The sequence below is a fragment of the Heterocephalus glaber genome, unplaced genomic scaffold (assembly GCF_053883595.1).
Source record: "Heterocephalus glaber isolate CG9 unplaced genomic scaffold, H.glaber_assembly_v1.0 deba00000594, whole genome shotgun sequence".
Lineage (NCBI taxonomy): Eukaryota > Metazoa > Chordata > Mammalia > Rodentia > Bathyergidae > Heterocephalus > Heterocephalus glaber.
In genome coordinates, this window is record NW_028258151.1 from 26,385,039 (window position 1) to 26,400,178 (window position 15,140).

Genomic DNA, 15,140 nt, shown 5'->3' on the forward strand with positions numbered 1-15,140 from the left:
TTTTAATTTGACATAACTTGTATGTGGCAGAGATGGAATTTAAACTAGTTCAATTTTACTCTGTAAACTCTTCTATACTCTTTCTTTTAACCAGATAAAATATGGCCAATTTGCAAGAAATAGTATGAAAGTGCTTTTTTAAAAATAAAAAGTAGTATGCATACACCAATGTCCTACCTCTTAGGGACTATGTGTGTACATTCATATGTTCAGTCAGAAATGTAAGAATAACAATATTTAATTCTTACTCAAGCCAATTTATTTGACAAAAGTTCTGGGGTGAAAATGTTAAAAACTGACAGTATCTGTAGGTCAAAAGATAATTATGCTGAGAGATTAATTTAGTCACATCAGTGGAAATCCATTTCAGACATTTGTCTAGTGTCAGCTACAATATTTTCTGCTCACTAATGGGAATTCAGGCTTCCATAAGAAATAAATAAAAAGTACACTATAGCACTACATCAAAGGAAAAAAATATGTTTTTTAGCTGGAGTAGATTTATAATTTACTTCTTTCTATTGTAAATGTAAAAGCTAACATTTTCCCCCTTTTCTTGTTTTTAATTTCTTAAATAATCCCATCCATTCACGCACTGTTATTTCATATTATATGCTCTGCAGAATCTTCTATGGGCCAAGGATGTTGTCCAGGCTGAGAAAATAGTCACAGGTTTCCTCTGCCTCCTAGTAGGATAATATTTCAGAAGTATGGCCATAGTCATAATCATGGCAAGTGATCATTCTCCATAAATTTTTTCTCATTCTCAAAATTCAACAGGTATCAAATTTGCATTTTAAAACACCATGTATTTGAACCACATTGTTTAGGGCTATTTCTATTAAGCCAATACATATGTCATTGTCTTATTAGGAAGTGTATTTCAAGAAAAATTTGTATTGAAATGAGACTGTAGAAATGTATTCCCTGCAGTGCCATCAGTGTCCTATTTATAAGAACCAAAGGGAGAATTTTTTTTCATCAGTGTAAGTAAAAGCTTTGCCCCAAAAACAGGTTACATTTTTTATCTTACAGATTCTCTCCTAAGATACTTTTTCATCTTGTCCATTCTTATGGGTTTATACAACTGATAATATCTCCTACTTGTCTTGTGTCCACTTTGTCACTATGCTTAAGAGTCACCTCATTAGAATGATTTTTCTGGTGAGTGGTATAAAGTAGCACTTCCTGGAAACTTTTCTCCTGGAAACTTTTCTCAGTCTCATATTTTTCTCTTTATCATCAATTAAATTTTCTATACTTATTTTATTATCCCTTCCTAATTGAGGGCCGACCCCATAGAGCCAAGGTCTTTGTCAAAATGTGAGGTGTTCCATTAGATATGAAGTAGCTGCTACCACACTCTACTGTTGCTACCACATCACATAGCTCCTTACTGATCTAATGAAGGTAGCAATGGTTGGTACAGTATTTTTTGTACTTCACTACAGCTTCTAACCTAGCTCAGGCTACACTTCTAAAGCTATCACTGCCTTTTGTCTCAACAACCCTCTTGTTCAGGAGATGAGACTTAGCTCTTCCTGAATTGGAAGAGATATTTGGATTGAATCTGAACCCTTTGGTCCTTCCCTCTGTGATGCATGTGTTTAGACCACATTCCTTCCTCACTGATCAGGCAACTTCTCTTGAAGAAGAAATAACAACTGCTCTGAAAACATGGCAATCTTCATTCCAGTTTTATTCCGAGTTGATTTTTCTGCCTGACTACCAATTTTTTTTTTTTTTCCTTTGGTGGTGTGCTTACCTTTTAGCTCATTGCCTCTGTAACTTCTTCATGGGTATTTGCTTTTGCCTCACCAGAACAACTCTCTTCTAACATTAGCCAGTCTCTTGGGACCCAACTAACACCAGTGTCTGTCCCACAGGGCTAAACTTCACAGGAGTACATTCATACCAAGTAAACTCTGATTGGACAAAGTCTTGCTACATAGTCCAGGGAGGCCTTCAACTCACTGTGTAGCCCAGGCTGACCTTGCACTTGTGGTGATACTCCTGCCTTAGCCTCCTGAGTGCTGAGATTACAGGCCTGTGTCACCACACCTTTTATAGAACATATCAGTGCTACTTTGATTTTTTAAAAAGTACTTTATACCATCCATCTTCCTTTGTCTTAGAAATATTGTCTTAGTAATCAGGAAGGCAAATCATAAATTTGACCCCATTACTATTCCTATCAAACTTCTTATGGCAGCTACACAAAGATGTATATTAAGAAGTTCTGTACTACGTGATGATGGAAAAAAATCATAAAACCACTTATCATTAATTAGGAGTGATCTGCAATGGGCTGAAATATTTTAAAGGGTCTTCTTGGGAATATCTGATTAGCTGCCTGTTTGACTAAAGTTTCCCCTCATCTTTATCCTCTAGTCTGATGCTGTATTGTTACAGAGTATGGGAGGTGTATCCTTCTCAGTAGACAAGAAACTTGAACTTTCATTGTCTGTGTAGCTGTGCCTAGCCTGTTCAACACATTTCTTGACTGACTAAGTGAAACTGTAGGATAGGTGTCTTTACAGTTTAGAATGCAGTTACAACAATGCAGTTACAACAATAGCTTGAGAGCATTCTTTGGGGACAATTTAAATGTATAATGGTACCTTTATCAGTTTCATGGTGTAAATGGCAGAACTAATGGGCTGCTTAGTTGGTCAACTATGTATGTGGGTGGGGGAAATGTAGCAGAGGTGGAACTCTGAAGGCTGAAAGAACTTGTGAATCTTTGAGAAAATTGCTCCTACATTCATATCTAGTCTTTGTATCTGGAACATTTGTAAGAACAAATTTTAAGAGAGGGATTTTTATTATTTGGCATTAAATTGGTAAAGAACTATGCTTTGGACATAATAAGGAGCAGTTTTGTTTTTTTAAATGCATTTGACGACTAACCATGAAATTATGTACATGAAGCAGAGCTAGAAAGAAAAAATAATACCGAAGATGTTTTCAAGAGACAAGCAGTTTTTGAGCTTCAAGGTCATGAAAAAGAAAAATATCAGTTAGATGGAAAGGAAAAACTAATGACATTTTAGGAACTGTAGGACATTATGAATTCAATCCTTCAAAATTCCACTTGATTCAATTGTTTTCTGTGCCAACTTACATTTTTTTGAAGTGAGGGAAAGACGCAAGAATTTTAAAAAAAGAGGTATGAAGGAAAACAACATTTAGTAAGAGATAATACTAGCATAAACAATTCTCAATTCTAGTTTTACATTAAGAAGACCACATTCAATTCCTGTAACAACTAACAGAAAATTTAGTTGTAACAATTAACAATAAATTGTAACTATTTTTAGGTAGAGATTCAGTATTAAAATAATACACCCATTTGTTTACTTATGGACTCTTTGAAATCATTACGGTTATGCTACAGTCAAGATATAGTAGGTCTCTTTTAGGAAAAGTTTCTTCATTACTTGGTTCAAATAAAGGAGAATATGATTCATGATCATAGCTATTTGCTTACTGGACTTCTCTATTTTTCTCCTGAACCATTTTACTCAGCAGTTTCTAATCTAGAACTCTTTACATTCTCCATTACCTGCTGTCCTTCATTATAACCTGGTTAAGAAAAGTGTCAGTATTATCTAACCATTCAAGTAAGAAACCATTTTTCACAATATTTGTTCCTAAAACAAGACTTTTTTCTCCATCCTAATTATCATTTTTCTTTTCAGGTAAGTGTCATACTCAAAACATTTGAAAACCTTCTTTGAAAATTTCAGTTTCCTTTATAAATTTTCCCCATCACCCTTCCCTCCTCCTTTACTCAACTCTAATAAATAGCCTTTCTAATGTAACAACCTAATCTTTCAGTCATAGTCATAAAATCCATCAAGGAATATTCATTACTTGAAGATAAGGAACAATTTGTTTATATCATTTTTTTGAACTTCAGATGATTATAATTTCACCTACAGTTGTAAAAAATACTGTAGCGATCTTGTGCAAATTTACCCAGATTCCATCAGTGGAAATACCATGTCTATAACACATCATAGCTGGGGAATAGATATTGATGTCACTTATTATCCTCATCATTTCTTTATCATGTTCATATGTGACCTCTGCTTAATAACTCCAGCATTATCTTCTGCTAAGCTGATTCTGAAACATTTATTTCATAATAACCAATAATAATTTGTTATAACAAACAGCCGCAGTGGGCTGTTTGTACCATTGAAACTCTAAAAGGGTCACGAGCACTGTTCTATAGTAGTACATTGCTTTTTGTAAAATTTCATGATGGGTTAATATCTGTAGTCTGGTTGAGAACTTCATTATAAAAGAAAGCAAATATATTATCAAAACTATTTTACAGATAAATCATTTACATAAAATTTATTGCTTACGTTATTTACATTATAGCATAATATATAAACCACCCAAGGAAGAATCCACTCTATTATGTTTTATCATCTACTTTGCAAAATTTTACAGATGATATAGATCCATGATGGTGTGATTATGTAACTTACATTTAAATCATTTTGTACTTCACTGCTGAATCTACCTTTCTTATCTGTCATTATCTGCTTTTCAAACTCTGTATAAGCTTTAGACCTACTCTGAATTATTTGAGGGAGACTGTAATTAGTCCTTGCACATTCCCATAAGAAATTAATTCTTGTTACAAATATCTTCTATTTGGACATCTAGGAAAATAATTAAGAACTTAAAATTTGAAGAAGTTTGTGGTTTTATGTGTATCCTTGGTGTTTTGCTCGAGTTACCCACATGGTGATTAGAGTCAATACCAATGCTGGAGAGCAGTTTAACCATAAGACCTTAATTTCACTCTTGTAAAGCGATGATCATCCTAAAGTTCTCATCTGCTTACTAAGAAACAGTTTTAAGAATGAAGCAATACACAAAAGCATCAGCCTAAAGTGAACGTCAAGATATAAGCTTTGGATCCTCTCTTCCTAACTGCAGTTTTACTTCCACAAGTTTCTACCCCAGAGTTGTAAAACTGCTTATTTATGTTGGAAATGGTTGCCTTTTGTATAGAAGGCAGATGGCAATTTCTTGGCACAATGCAGAGTGGATTTGTAGAATTAGCAAAAGGAAGGAAGGCAGCAGAGTTTTAGACAAAAATGCTTTTTCACGATTTTTTTTCAGCAACAGCTGCTCTGGAGTGCAGTTGACTTGGCATGGAGGATCTATGCCCAGTTGAAAGAAGTGGAGGTCTCTAGAGGCTCCATTAACAATTGCAAAAGAAAGCACTCCTTCGAATTCACATCTGAAAATTGTGTGATGTTCAGAAAAAACCGGCAATGAAATGAAGCCCTGTTATGCCTGTGCTGAAGTGGGAATCAAATAATACAACTGACGGGGGTGAAAATACTCTCTCCTACTTTGTATCATATCCACGAGGTTTGAAAGAGAAAATAATCACAAACTGGAAATGCTAGGATTATATCTGAATTCAACATATGTTGTTTGCTACAGGTGGAATTTGAAAAATACAGTTGCTGTTATAGAAAAGTCGGAGAATTAATAGAAAACTCTGTTGAAGAATCACAAAATTTAAACTGAAGGAATGGAACAAACATGTATCAGCCTGTCTCAATTACCTCTTCTACTCATGTGCCTAGACAAAATTTTAAAGTTAAATCAGAGAACATGGGATCAATTAAATGACAAAAGAACATGTCAGGGTAGAGTTCAGTTCTGTTTTGGACAATACTCAGTAGTTTCTATACCAGTAAGAAATTCTGTAGCTGGTAGGTACATTTTCTGAACCCAAAATTGGTAGCAAAGATTCAGTGTCTTGTTATATGTGGCCTATAGAAACCTTAGTATTTATGGGAGAACTTAAAGCGCTGGTTAGTGTCTTAATCACAGGAATAAACATATAAGAATTTTAGTCATTGTCAAAGGATTATAATCTGGGCTATAAAGCAAGACCTCATCTCAAAAAAATTAGATGTGGTAAATATTTTGGGGATTAATAAAGCAATTTGTTTTCTCCAAAACTTGTAACCAAGCAGGGCTTTAACGCCAGGTATTTAGCAATATCTAGAAAAGAGTACTTCTCCTGTAATAATAATAATAATAATAATAATAATAATAATACTTTTTATTTGTCTGTAATCCTATATAAGATATATGGAAAGCAATTTTCAAGTATTTTGTTGTATTCTTTTCCTTTCCTTAAATACAGCCAATTTTAAGAGCAGGTGAAGCCCTCTAGTTAGCTTAGAAGTGCTATTGATCTTTAGTAGCAGTGTTTTTCCCTGAGATCAATATAACTCAACTCTAAGAGGAAGCTTAAAACTCTTTGGTGGCTTGCTCTGTCCTCTTCCTGCAGGGCTGCTTTAGAGAAGTCCCTGGCATCAGGGCTGCTAAAAAGACAAGTGTCCTGGAGAGTAAATGTGAACCAAATAAAAACACAGCAATGGGGAACCAGGCTTCATTTGCGCTCCTTTGAAACGTAAAAATAACACTGAGAGTAGTTGAGATTCTCTGAATGCTGATCACAATGCATAAAATAAAAGGCACAGGCCAAGTGGAAAGTATCTCATTTTCAGGGATATACTGCGCATAGCTCAGCAATGTGAACAGTCACTGAAGGCAGGAGGCCTCCTACTTTCTTTCTTCTCTCCATCCTCCAGGGGTAAGGGAGTGCTCCAAATGCAACCTTAATTGGCTGCTTCTGGCTTAACAGAGCCATCTGCTGTGGCTTCTAAGTCTGTCTCAGGGGTGGCTGTTCTCTTCCCTGAGCGTGGCAGGGATTCTTCACTCTGTCTTGCCTTCATCAGCTGCATGCTAAAGTTCTATATATATTCATTTCATTTTAATGACATTTTTTGTCAAAAAGAAAGAGTTTTTAAAAGTCCCTTAGGTCTGTTTGAAGACATCTGTGTGTAGCTTTCCTGTTGGCAATATGGAACAAAAATCACTTTGAAAACAGGAAACCAACATAATCTAAAAAGAAAAACAAAAACAAAAAAAATCCAAAATAAAGCAAAAACTCCAAACAAATAAAAAACAAGAAAAATGCAGTGGCTAAACAAGTTCCCTAGAAATTTGTAAACAAAGCGGGATACAGCAGACAAATGTATCTCAGAATGTAATTTGTACACATTAGTAAATTGTTTTATGGTGTGTGGCATCTCCATAGCGATCCTGGTAATGCCTAAATAAACATAACTCTCAGTTTCTGGCTCCCACTATTTGGATCAATATTTTAAATTAATCTATTTCATTCTATTTTATTTTGACTGAATTATCCCTAGCCTCATTTTCTTCCTAAAGTCAGTAATGTTGTGCAAGTAATTGTAGAAAGTACTTGCAATTATTCTTTAAAAGTTAAATGAGAGGCTGCACATGAGGCCTCTCAGAGCATTCATGTTTATGACTCTGTCACTGGGATACTGGTGCACATGCAGTGAACTGGGAAGAACAACCCGTGTGGTAGTTGAAAAATTAGGGATTTACAAAATCCTCCTTAGGGAGCTACTATTCTATGAATTATATAATATTCTGCTTTGAAAAATAGACAATATATAATTAAAATACTGAAAGGCTTATCTAATAGTCCCTTAAGATTTATGGCAAAATTGATAGCTTCTATTTGGAAACCATGTGACACTCAATTATACAGTATTTATAGAAAATAAATACGTATTTTGGTCTTTGTCTTTCTTTCCTGGCACAGAGTTCTTAAAATCCTTTGTAATTTCCTAAATAATAGGGGTGCAAGGAAGAACTTTTGCTCTAGTATTTGATTTGCCCCTGGGTCTTCACACACCATTACCATTTTTATTTTGGAATATCCTGGGTGATAGAAGTATTTTTTGTCTGATGTGGTGACTTCTGTTATGCTCCTACACGGGGGACGTAGTTACCAGAAAGATCAACCCATGGTTAGAAGTCTGAACCATGATTAAAAGCCTTCCCTAGGAAGGGGAGAAATGGTAGCAATTGACTCAACAATCAGCCCAGCCTATGTGTTGAAACCTTCATAAAAATTCCTGAATTCTGGGGTTTGCATTCAGAGAATATTCACTTTGGTGAACACGTTTAAGAGGTGACAGATTCCATATCCACAGTGTTGGAGCACTTCCAAAACTTGTTTCTCTTCACCTATCTGTTCTTTTTAACATTTTAAAATGTCATAAATTGGCAATAGTGAATATACTCTTTCCTGGATTCTTTGAGGAGCTCTAGTAAGTGAAACCTAAGAAGAGGATCGTAAGAACTCCCAATTGATAGCCAATCAGAGAGAAGCTATGGATAACCTGGGTTACTACTCCTCACAATTGGCACCTGAAGTAGGTAGACGTGTGTGTGACTGAGCACGTAACTTAGGAGGTCTACACTAACTTACTTTTGTGATAGAATTAAATTGCATCAGGGGACATCTAGCTGGTGTGGAAGAATTGCTTACTGGGAAAAAAACCACATGTATTTTGATTACTTGGAAGTTGTTATGGTTTGTGTCTGAATGTGCCCTCAAAGCCTCATTTGGTCAGAGGTGGCTGAATCTGGAATGTGTGATACTGGGATTAAGGGCCTGTGACTATGAAACCACAACATGTGAGTGAGTGGTTTAGCACTCCCCTAATTACGGGAGTCTGGATGCCATATAAAAGAGGTAGAAAGACCCAGTAAAGGTCCCTCCTTACCTTTGCTATCTTGTGCACACCATGTTGTTTCTCCTGTGACACCTGTTTGCCATCCTTGTGTTGGAGCCAGCTGACTGTGGACTGAAACCTCTACGAACTGTAAGCCAAATAAAGCCTTTCCCTTCTAACTTTGGGTGTCAGGTATTTGTCTCAGCAATGAGAGAAAGGTAACTAACACAGAAGTATTGGGTGAAAGAGTATAGTTAGAGAAAACCATTTGGTTTTATTTTTTTAGTATATAAATTAGTTTAAAAAATACTCAGATGGAGTATTCAGTATTTTAATGAGAAAATTGAGTATTTTTAATATTTCACCTGATAAATCTACAGTAATACATTATGACCAACTTCTGATTTTATAGAATGAGTTAAAATGTACAAATAGAGCTGTAGAATGAAGAATTTAAGAAAACTTGAATATTTGTATGCCTAAGCCTCAACTTTGTTACTTTTATTCTGTAAGTGAAATTCAGTAAGTAATGCTCATGTAAGGCATTATACAATTTCCACAACTTTTCTAAGTTTTTGAAATATACATTTTCTCTCAAGGGGTAAAATAACTCGCCTGCTCTTCCATATGCTAATATCATATGTGATATTACATGGATAGAATCAGAAATTTAAATAATTTCCTTTAATAAGAAATTTTTAAACACAAGGATAAATGATGTTGTTTCACAATGGCACAGGGTACCGCAGGGGGCTAAAGCTCAGGATTTTAGTTCTGTGTTCTATTGAGAATTCCATAGAACATAATGCAGAAGCATAGGCACCAAGAGAAGAACAAAGGCATAGCAAAACTAGTCTACCATTGTTACTGAAAAGCAGGACCAGGTCCCAAGGAGACAAAGAATGAAACCCAGGACAGAGGAGGCAGATTGCAAATAAATTTCTTTAAAAGACACAAAGGCAAGAAAGTAACAAATATAAAGACAAAGGAGAGGAGATCCCCTGGCTGGAAGCCAGTTCTTAGCAGGCTAACCACCCGGGCAATTTGTCTAGAGTTTCTTAAGGGATTTTGCCGGGATCTCTGGCCATTGTGTAAGCAATGTAATCTCTACCATGTTAGAAACTACATAGTTTTTGGGTCCAGTCTATGCAGTATTCATGTAATGTCCATACAAGGTCCATGTGCCCTTGAGCCAGTGGCCTGCCTGATCATGCTCTGAGGAGGTCGTAGACAGGCAAAGAACTCCTGGGAGATGTTTCTGTAAGATCCCTGGAGAGTTCTGTTTCAGCAGACACCATTTTGAGGTTTGTGACTCTATTTTGGGAATCACTGTCCTTACTGCCTAATAGAATTCTAACTCCTGCCTCACTAATGTTGTTATACTTTGGCACAAAAGACAAGAATTTTTATCAATAACAACAATAATATTTTAATGAATTCATAAAGCTTACCTACTCTTTGCATCCATTCTAGTTACATTTTTAGGTGGCCAAATGTATGATATTGAGAGATAGAAGAACAAATGAAAAGTTTAGGGAAAGACTATTAGGGAAAGACTAAAAGAAATAAAAGCACAAAAGTAATTGTAAAAAGTCCATTAAAGTAACATTTTAAAAAATATTCAAAATAATTGTTTTTCACAAATTCAGCTCTAAATGTTCCATTTTAGTTTTCATGAGATTATTTCAATTCACATTCAAACTTCTCTCTTCAAGGGAAAATTAATTATTTTCAGTTATCTATCATTTTTTAATCTCTGCAAGTTTGTCTGAAGAATTGATTATATCATAAATGAAACTCTTTGCAATTATTAGTATTTTTCTTCTACAGGAAATTCTGATTTGCCCTTTTCATTGGCAACAACAGAAAAAATACTTAAAATAAAAGATTATCTTAGAAATTTTTGGGTTTCTCAGACAAATATTTTAAATCATTAATAAGCTACCATGGTTTCATTCTGTAGCATTTAATTTAATATTTACTCATAAATTATGGCTGTAATGCATGATGACATGTCACAGTCAGAGAGGGCAACATGAAGTTTTGGATTCCTCATTTGATTTTACTCTTTACTTATTTAACAGAGACTGCCCTTGAAATTTCTAATATTCCAGACAAGGAAGGCAAGGAATGACTACGTTAAAGTCTAATTAAAATGGAAATATTGGAATTCCATCATCATTTTTAGCTCCATCATTAGCTATTTTTAACTCAGTTACTTCAGGCTATGACAAAGAGTTAATTTAAAATCTGTCATATGGCATCCGGTCTTGAAAAAGTGCATCTAAATTTGTAAAAGAATCATTTTTAAATAATTACATAGTCTAGAATAAATTTGAAAAGTAAAAACTCCAGTAATAAATATTTCATTTTAATATTAGGACCTTATATACTTAAAAATCTAAGTGAAAGACTTGGTTGAGTTCGACATGCAAAAAAAATGTATTTCTATAAAAGTTTAAAATCTGATGAAAATTACCATTGATTCAACTCGTGGCTGGCACTGGCAGATGGTGGAGTAAAGATGGGCTGCATAACACAGCTTCATCAGGACCTAGAATCAGTCTCTGTCTGTCTGTCTGTCTCTCTCTCTCTCTCTCTGCCTCTCTCTTTGTGATACTGGGGCTACAACCCAGGATATTTGCGCTGAGGTACATCCACAGACATTTATTTTTCTTTTCTTTTTCTTTTTAAATTTTCAGACAGTGCATCACTGAGTTGCTCAATTGCCAAGGCTAAGCGTGAACAGGAGACCCTCCTGTCTCAGCCTCTTAGAGTACTGAGCCTACCCAGCCTAGGCTTCCATGTCTCTTAATATCAAAATTCTTCTGTATTTTGTTATTCATTAGAATCTTTGTTTCTATTCTATATGAGATTTTTATTTTTATTTTGTCTTCTGATTGTGTGTATTTGATTATCCCTTTTTATATATTTCATTTATAGATCTCATCATATATAATATTTACTGCAACAATTTTGAACTGATTCTCTTAATTTTTCTAATTTTATAATAATACCATTTGAAAATAGCAATAGTATGCTTTTATCTTGAAAATATGTCTTTTTTATATAAAGTCTTTTTAATATTCCAGAATAATAAATAATAATGTTGACACTTATATGTTTGCTTTATTTGTGATCTTAACTAGAACGAACATATGACTTAACATAAATGCACTATATTATATGCCAATTTAGATCCTTATCTACCAGTAATAGATACCAACTCTAGATAAATTAAACATGAAAATGATGCATCTGGAATACATTGATGAGCTAATAGATTTAATGGAAAGATATGAATTATAATCAGATTTATGTTAGAACCAACTACTGTCAACAAGGATGCCAGCTGTACCTCATTTATTGCATATGGATACCACAGGCCAGCATGTCCTCTCAAAGTGATTCAGAAATGGTGCATTTCAGTACCTATGTTGAGGTACTTCCATTGTCTTACTCTCTGTTATTCCCAAATCAGATTGAATATTCTCAAGGCTTTTGAAACAGTTGGGTTCTATTACTTAGAATGCAATTCATTAGTCGGGGAGCTTGTACTGAATTATCAGAAAATATGGTGTTTATATTATGAAATGGAACAATAGAATACATTTAGGCTCTAGGATTCTCTTGAATAAAATGAAATTATTGTAAATTATCTCCACAAATATTTGAAGACAGTAGGTTTTTTTTTTTGTTGTTTTTTTGTTTTTTTTGTGTGTGGACCTCAACTCTGATTCTTCTTATGCTTGGATTAATCCTAAGCAAAATTTTTGTTATCTCTTTACTGTTAGCATGAGCACGAAATCATCTACTTCTTGGACTCTGATATATGGCAGGAGGTACTGCTGGCATTCCCTTCTTCTTATGGTAAGATAAAAAGAGATAATTTCTCATGTCTGATATGGTCTAAGAAAGTGACCAAACTGGCCACACCAACTCTTAGTTAATAAATCATTCCTGTTTCCATTTTCAACATTTATTCTAACTTTTTCACTTTATTTCAAATTTTGAATGCAAATCAGCCCACTGGTTTCTTGGTATTCTCAGATATTTAGAAAGGAATCATTGAGTCCCAGACAAACTTTTATTTTCTCTACATAAAAATCTTGGATGAGGGGTAAGGGAAGAAGAGAGAAAAGTCAATTCAAGAGTTGGTAGTTCTTAGCATACTATTAAAATTCAGACAGATATCTTTGGAACTCAAAGGAAGCCACCACAAATATTTCTAATTCTGTCATTTTCTAAAAATTATAAATATTTTTAATACATTTAATTGGAAAAATATTCCTAGATACTGTGGCTATATAGAAAAATGGAAAGATATCTTCACCATTAAGAAATTCCTAAAAAACATATTTTTTTGGAAGGAGATAAAAATTTGGGAAATTTTGAAGATATTCTCCCATTGATTGGTATATCCTTAGAACAACTATCAAAAAAGTTCTGATTTCTTTTCTCTAACTCACTTGTCTCTCTCTCTCTTTCTGAGGTAATGATTCACTATATCTGTCCACCAAGATGTGTTGCTTAATAAAGAAGTAGTACACTTTCTTCATACAATTAATGTATGTGTGTGTGTGTGTGTGTGTGTTATTTCACCTCAGAATTTATTACTTGTTTGTTGTTACATCTAATTTTTATTTGGTGTCTTTTATATTTCATGACATATAAAAACTTCATTTTTTCATAATTTTGTCACTAATATTGCTGCATAATCTTAATAGAGCTAGTGGCTTTCAACCCATTTTCTTCAGATTTACAGTTTTGACACATATTCTATAAATAATGTAACTTTTTAATATTCAAAACTTTAAATATTTTTCTCATGTTATGAAATATTCCAGAATTATTCCCTCATTTATTGAATAGTAATTATTCTGTGAATCTATTCATTTTTCTCCCATAATCCAAATGTCTCCAGTAGATTTCATTATCAGATATAATACCGCTAAAACTCCAAGTATCCCTTTCAATACCCTCAATGCCTTATTTTTGCCATCATTCTCATCATTCTATATAATTTTGTAACCAACTTATCATACTGTTACATTTGTTGACTGATGAAATTAAGAAAAAGAAATAGGACAAATGAATTCTAATTAATTAACTTGAGTTGCTCTTGAAAAGAAATGGTCTTCACTGAGTTGAAAGCTGATGTGCATTGATTATGGTAAAACAATTGAGGTTTGAAACGTTTTTATCAGTGTTCTCAGTGTTTACAAGTGTGTGTTTAAAAATTTTTTCTAAGTGGAATTTCAGAGAGGACAGCTAGCATCACGAAGAAAGCTACTCTTCATAGGGAAGAGAAACATGAGAGAAAACAAAAACCTCAAATAGTATTTTTAAAAATTCTAATGATACATTTTACCAAAGCCCAATTAGTATGACCAACCTCACTCCCTATTTAAAATCATCAATTCTTTCTTACTGAATTCTGTTGACCAAGTATGTGTGACTTAGATCCAAGTGTACAAAGTTGTATGTGAGTGCATTTTTGCCAGAATTTGATAATAGTATATGTAACATCTATTTGACTGATGAGAGGAATCATTAAGTATTACAGGACACTTTTCATTAAGATATTACTTGTATATTCAGGCTCTTCTGGGTTAAAAATATTGAAACTCTTGGAATCTATATATTTTGTCTTTCTTTCTTTCTTTCTTTCTTTCTTTCTTTCTTTCTTTTTCTTCATTTTTCTACTAAGAGGTCTTGTGTTTAGTCAAATTCAAAATTATCTTCAAACATAATGCTCGTTGGTCCCAAATGTTCATGTCTAGTTGACAGTGTCATACAACTCAGGCATAAATTAAATTATAATATTTTAAATTGTTACTGAAAGTGGCATGCTCTACATCTTTTTCTTCTTTGACCTTTGTACGATAATAAAATATCCTGTTTCCCTGGGACTTTTGTTTTCAAAGTTTTCTCCTTTTTGAGCTCCTTAGGACACTGTTCCAGACTACCTTAAGTTTCCAAATAGAATTGTATGATTTAGGCATAATGGCATCTGACAGCGGCAGAGAAACAGTCGATCTTAAAGAATTTATGGATTTTTCAGAATGCTATCTGGGATGCCACTTCTACCCACATCACTGATTCATGAGTTCATCTTTGGCAAGACAGCTACAGAATTACTTTCCTACAGAGGACTGATAGCTTCTTGGGGGAGAAGAGGGTCAGCTTGTCACTGAGTGAATATCATGCAACATAAAGCCCGAATGGTGTAATGCTATAAAAAGTCATCAAGTATTTTACAAAATGAGGTTCTTGCTGCTTGGATTCCATCAGGCAACAATCTTTACTCTGATTACCTAAAGTCACTTCATCTCTCTCTCAGCATTCCCCTGCCTCTAGCTTACTGCTTTTCCTCCAAAGGGGATTTGATGTTCTGTCAACTTTCCTATTGTGTTTGGCACTGTCTTGTGCAGCCAGCCTCTTAGAGTAAACAAACTATTTGAACAACAAAAGCAATGCTAACTGGTCTTTTCTTGGCCAAATTTCTTAAAGTCTATAAACTTTTCCAGTGAT